The sequence below is a fragment of the Colobus angolensis genome, unplaced genomic scaffold, assembly GCF_000951035.1.
Source record: "Colobus angolensis palliatus isolate OR3802 unplaced genomic scaffold, Cang.pa_1.0 Scaffold9, whole genome shotgun sequence".
In the NCBI taxonomy this organism is placed as follows: Eukaryota; Metazoa; Chordata; class Mammalia; order Primates; family Cercopithecidae; genus Colobus; species Colobus angolensis.
The window spans coordinates 1,263,238-1,269,562 of record NW_012122931.1 but is presented as its reverse complement, the minus strand read 5'-3'; positions in this window follow the sequence as shown (position 1 = coordinate 1,269,562).

Below are 6,325 nucleotides of genomic sequence, written 5' to 3'. Positions count from 1 at the left end.
TTTGCATTTTTGTAAAGATGAAGTCTTGCCATGTGGGCTAGGCTGGTCTCGAATTCCTGGCTTCAAGTGATCTGCCTACCTCGGCCTCCCAAAGTGCTGGGATTACAGGCATGAGTCACCACACCCGGCCTGATTTACTCATTGACTTTGTATCTTGAGACCTTGCTAAGCTGACTTAGTTGATGGGCTCACAGCATAAACATATATACGACAATAATAGCATAGAGGAGCAAGGCGGCAATGAAGCTATTATATATACTGGAACAAGGAAAGGTCACCAGACAATAACTTGAATATACAGGAAGAAATCAAGAGTAAAGTCAGTGGTAAATATACAGTGTATATAAAAGACTTGAAAAGTGTTTTTCTCCTTACTTGTCTTCCTGAATTGAAAAGAAATAAGATTGTGTGAAACAATAATTATAATACTATGTTGCTGAGTTTATCACATATGTAGATGAACATATATGACAATAATACCACAAACCACAAGCAAGGAGGGAGGAAATGGAGTTATACTGGAGTCAAGTTTCTGTATTTTACTAAAATTAGTATTAATCTGAAGTAGATCCTGATAAATTAAAATGCATATTGTAATCCCTGGAGCAAACACTAACAAAATAACTTTAAAATATACACTTGAAAAAGGGAATTTAAATGGTACACTAGAAAATACTTAATGCAAGAGAAGGTAGTAAAAGATGAACAGAAGAACAAAAAAGCATAAAACGTAGAAGACAAATTGTGGCCCAATAGTTGGAAATCCAACCACAGCAATAATAACATTGAATGTGAATAGAATGAACATGCCAATCAAAAGGCAGAGATCGTTGGACTGGATTTTTTTTTTAAGCTTTGACTGTATGCTGCCTATGAGAGAAATACTTTACAAACAAAGATACAAATAGGTCAAAACAAAAGGATAGTAGATTCACTATGCAAACAACCATAAGGGAGCTTGAGGAGAAATACTAACATCGGACTAAATAGATTTTTTGTTTTTTTAAGACAGAGTCTCACTCTGTCACCCAGGTTGGAGTGCAGTGGCACGATCTCAGCTGACTGTAACCTCGGTCTCCCAGGTTCAAGCAATTCTTGTGCCTCAGCTTTCCAAGTAGCTGGGATTACAGGCTCATGCCATCATGACTGGCTAATTTTTTTGTATTTTTAGTAGAGATGGGGTTTCACCATGTTTATCAGGCTAGTCTCGAACTCCTGACCTCAGGTGATTCATCTGCCTTGGCCTCCCAAAGTGCTTGGATTACAGGCGTGAGCCACCACATCTGGCCAACTTTGTTAAGATCAAAAATCTTACTAGAGATAAAGAGAAACATTCTGCCATGATATAAAGTTAATACATCAGGAAAATATAACAAGCAGAAATATATACACACCTGCCAACCTAGCCCCAAAATATATGAAGCAAAAACTCACAGAACTGAAGGGTGAAACAGTCAATTCAACCGTAATGGTTGGGCAGGGCATGGTGACTCATGCCTGTAATCCCAGCACTTTGGGAGGCCAAGGCGGGTGGGTCATTTGAGCCCAGGATTTCGTGACCAGCCTGAATAACATGGCAAAACCCTGTCTCTACAAAAAAATACAAAAATCAGCCAGGCATGATGCTGCTTGCCTATAGGTGCAGCTACTCAGGAGGCTGAGGTGACCTGAGCCTTGGGGGGTGGGGCCGCAGTGAGCTGTGATCACACCACTGCACTCCGGCCTGGGTAACCAAGTGAGACCCTGTCTCAAAAGAAAATCCAAGAAACACTAATTGGACACCAAAATCCTACCCCACTCTCAATAACGGATAGAATAATTAGAAAATCAGTAGATACAGATGACTTGACATCACTAGACACCAACTGACATCTCTAGAACACTCCGCCTGGCAAGAGCAGAAGTCACATTCTCCTCAAGTGCACATGGAACAGTCTCCAAGGCCAATCATAGGCTGGACCATAAAATAAGTCTTGAGAAATTCTAAAGGACTGATATACACAAAGTTTCTTCACTAACCACAGGGGAATGAAATTAGAAATTAACAAAAGACATTTGGGAAACCTACAAATATGTACAAATTAAACAACACACTTCTAAATAAGCAATGGGTCAAAGAAGAAAATCAAAATATACTCTGAGCTGAATTTAAATGTAAATATGACATACCAAAATTTATGAGATATAACTAAAGCTGTGTTTCAAGGGAAATTTATAGCTGTAAATGCCTAAATTAGAAAAAAAATCTTAAATCAGCATGTAAGCTTCCATTGTAAGTAACTACAAAAAGAAATGACAGAACAAATTAAACCCAAAGTGAGAAGAAGGGAAATTAATAATATTAGAGTGGAAACCAATGAACTAGAGAACAGAAAGAAAAAGATAAAGTAAAAAACAATCAAATATCCATTCTCTGAAAAGATCAACAGAATTGACAAAGATTTAGCTAGATTGACCAGAGAGAGAACACAAATAATTAAAATCAAGACTAAAAGAGGAGACACCAATTCCAATCTTACAGAAATTAAAAGGATTTCAAAGAAATACTATGAACAACTGTTTGCCAACAAATTACACAAATTAGGTAAAATGGACAGATTCTTACACATAAACAAGAAAGCAGTTAGAAGAAAATATAAGATTAAATCTTTGTGACATTGGATTAAGATTTCTTAGATACGACGCCAGACGCACCATTAATAAAAAAAAAAAGTTAATAAATTGGAATGCATCAAAATGTAAAAGTTTGTACTTCAAAACACCAATTAGAAAGTGTTAAGACAAACTATTGATGGAGTGAAAATATTTGCAAATCGTATATCTGGTGTGTGTGTATATAAATATATCTGATACTGTATATTCTGTATATGTAAAGAACTCTCAAAACTGAACAAAGGAGACAACTCAGTTTTTAAAAGGCAAAACATTTCAACAGGCATTTCACCAAAAACATATACAAATGGCTAAAAAGCACAAGAAAAGACATTCGCCATCATTTGTCATTGGGGAAATGTAAATCAAAACTATAATGAGATATCACCTTTTACCCACAAGAATGGTATGTATTGCTGCAGATGTACAGAAAGTGGAACCCTCAGCCAGGTACAGTGGCTCGCGCCTGTAATCCCAGGACTTTGGGAGGCCAAGGTGGGCAGATCACTTGGGCCCAGGAGTTTGAGAACAGCCTGGGCAACATGGCAAAGTCCCATCTCTACAAAAAATATAAAAAATAGCTGGATGTGGTAGTACTCACCTGTAATCCCAGCTACTCAGGAGGCTGAGGCGGGAGGAGCAATTGAGCCCAAGAGATTGAGGCTGCAGTGAGCCAAGATCATGCCATTGCACACCAGCCTGGGTGACAGAGCAAGACCTTGTCTCAAAAAAAGAAAAAAAGAAAAAGAAAATTAGCACCACTATACACTGCTGATGGCAATGTAATGTGGGGCAGTCACTTTGGAAAACAGTTTGCTGGTTTCTTAAAATGTTAAATATTTATTTCCTGTATGACTCAGCAATTCCACTGCTGGGTATCAACCCAAGAGAAATGAAAACATATGTCCACACAAAGTCTTGTACATGAATGTTCATAGCAGTGTTGTGCAGTTTAAAACAGCTAAAAAAGGCCGGGGGCGGTGGCTCAAGCCTGTAATTCCAGCACTTTGGGAGGCCGAGGTGGGTGGATCGCGAGGTCAGGAGATCGAGACCATCCTGGCTACACACTGTTTTAGTACTGACTGTGTGGCTAAGGTAAATATTAAAAGCCAGTGCCCTTATACAAAGGCTGGAATGTAACAAAATCCTACCAAGAGTTTTGCCTAGACCTTTCCTGGGCCTTCAAGCATGACAAAATAACAAAGGAATTCTTAACAGGACCCATTTAGGATTAAACACGTTTTATTCGGGGTCTGAAGAAACTCCCCAGGCCTCCACAAATAGGTTTACTGGGGGTCTGAAGGAACTCCCCAAACTCCCACGATTTAGGAGACAACATAAGGGTTTTAGATTAAGTAAATTTACTGAGGATCCAGAGGAAGGTCTTCAGGACTCAGACCTTAGGTATAGATTAAAAGAAGTCAATTACTTATGTCTTTAGATGAATGCACACTTACACGTAGACACATAGCTTAGAAGGTATATAAGCTCTGGAAAACTGTAATTTTGAGTTGGTCTGGTGATAATTTCCAGGTCTTATCCTTGTAACTGGTTATAGAAATAAAAACTCTCTTCCTCCCCAGTTCATCTGCATCTCATTATTGGACTGTGAGAAATAGCAGCCCACCCTCCGTTTGGTCCAGGAACAGTTTGATCTCTTCTTGGCCAATCTCTGGTGAAACCCAGCAGAATGGAGGAGAGCTGGGACCCAGTGCACTGTCAGCTTCCAAAACCCCTTCACGTGGTCTCAGTCCTTCAGGAATTATGATGGGTGTGAAGGAGCTGGGCATTCTCTAAGGAGCCAGCATATGACACCCAGCTCACCACCCGCCAACCGCATCCTCACTGTCATCTCCAAGGCTCTTTCATGTCCTCTTCCTGCCTTTCGGGGGGCCACTCCCTCTGACTCCACCACCCTGCCCTCCTGCCCTCCCCAACAAGCCTGACTGATTTCTGGAGCAGGGCCTTCCCCATGTGAGCTCTTCTCCCTGGCATGCTTATCCCCTAGATTTCCACACACTGGGTCCCTCGCCCTTGGTGTCCCTAGGGACACCTGCTCACCAGCTCCCGGCTGCAGGCATGTTCTAGCACAGGCCTGCTTGTTCTCATCAGTGTTCAACCAACATTGGTTGGATCACTAAATCAACATGCAGAATGTGGGTAACCTGAGAATGGGCACTCATTTGCCAGGTTTCTCAAAAGACCTAACCTCTTAATCTTCAAGATGTTTGTCTTGGGTGTGGTCATGGGCCAGACCCAATACTAGAACCCCAGGAGTATGGAGACCAACTGCCAAGTCCCCGCTCCTCCAAGGCTCCCTGACATGAGACCAACTAAGACAGCATAACCCGTGGCGCAGGACAGGCTCCTGGGGTGGCAGCTGTGTGTTCATCATCTTGACTGGGTCAAGATGTATCCAGCTGTTCCTTTTATGTGCAGTTTATTGTATACATCTGTTGAAACATATTAAGACAAAAAAAGGGAACAAAAAAAGGAAACAAGACCACAAAGGAGGGACAGGGAAGAACCCGGAACGCGCCGGCAGCACAGGGAAGAGGCAGGTGTTTGCAGTCAGCCCTTCCTGCTTGGGACCAGAGCACTGTCCCGGATCTCTCCAAACCTGTTTTCCCATGGATGAAAGAATGGCTTGGGAAGGATTTACTGTTCTTTCCTGAGAACTCAGCGGTATTGAACACAGTGCTGCCTCACAATAAACACTGATAAATGGTGAGCATTGTTGAGGGCAGGGCCTCGACCTACCACCACACCCAGTTTTCTTCATGAATTTTCCACTCCTCTGCCTCCCGCACCTCTGGGGCTGCACCTCCCGGGCAGGAGCCCTCACAAACTCAGGCCTCACTGTGCCTTATCCCCCACCTGATTCCAAATCAAAACAAAACATTTCTTTCCCCAAATGTGTACACAGCACTCCTCTAAATTAAAGGGCTGTGTGCTGGCTCTGAGCACCCCACCTGGCTCTCCCTGGCCTTTGGCACTGGGGTTCACTGGCCTGCAGCCTGGGCCCCATGGCCCTGCGTTCTGTATCCCTCCCTCTGAAGCGATGTCATTGTCTGGGTAAATACCCAATTCATCTTCTGGCCCCGAGAAAATTAAGGACAGGTGATCCACCCTCGGCCTTTCAAAGTGCTGGGATTACAGGCCTGAGTCACCGCTCCCGGCTGCCTAAATAATTTCTTCTTAACTCCTGTATCACCTGAGCGCTCAGGGCGCAGTTCCCCAGTCACGCTTGGGCTTTGAACTTGCCCACCTCGCCTTCTCGAGGCGCCTCCGCGTTTCGGGTATGGAGGCTGTTCCTGGCCAACCCGGGTAGGGTTGGGGGCCGGGCAGGGCAGCCAGAGCCTCGTCCTCATCCAGGGTCAGGCGGTTGGTGCTGAAAATAGCAGCTCATGGAAGGCGGGGAGCCGGGAGGGTGGAGCGGGAAGAGGCTGGAGACTGCCACGGCGTCGGGGTATCCCGCCCTCACCGGGACCCGGGGACCCCGGAGACGAGCCCCCCGGCCAGGCTGCGCCACCGCGCCCATCCTGCTTTCGGGTCCCAGGCACCCACAGCGCGGCCGCGCCCACCTGCCAGCCGGCTCCCCAGGACCCAGGGTCTCGGAGGATGGGGCGGCAGCCAGCCTGAAGCTTAGCCGCCCTGAGCGCACCCCCCGGCC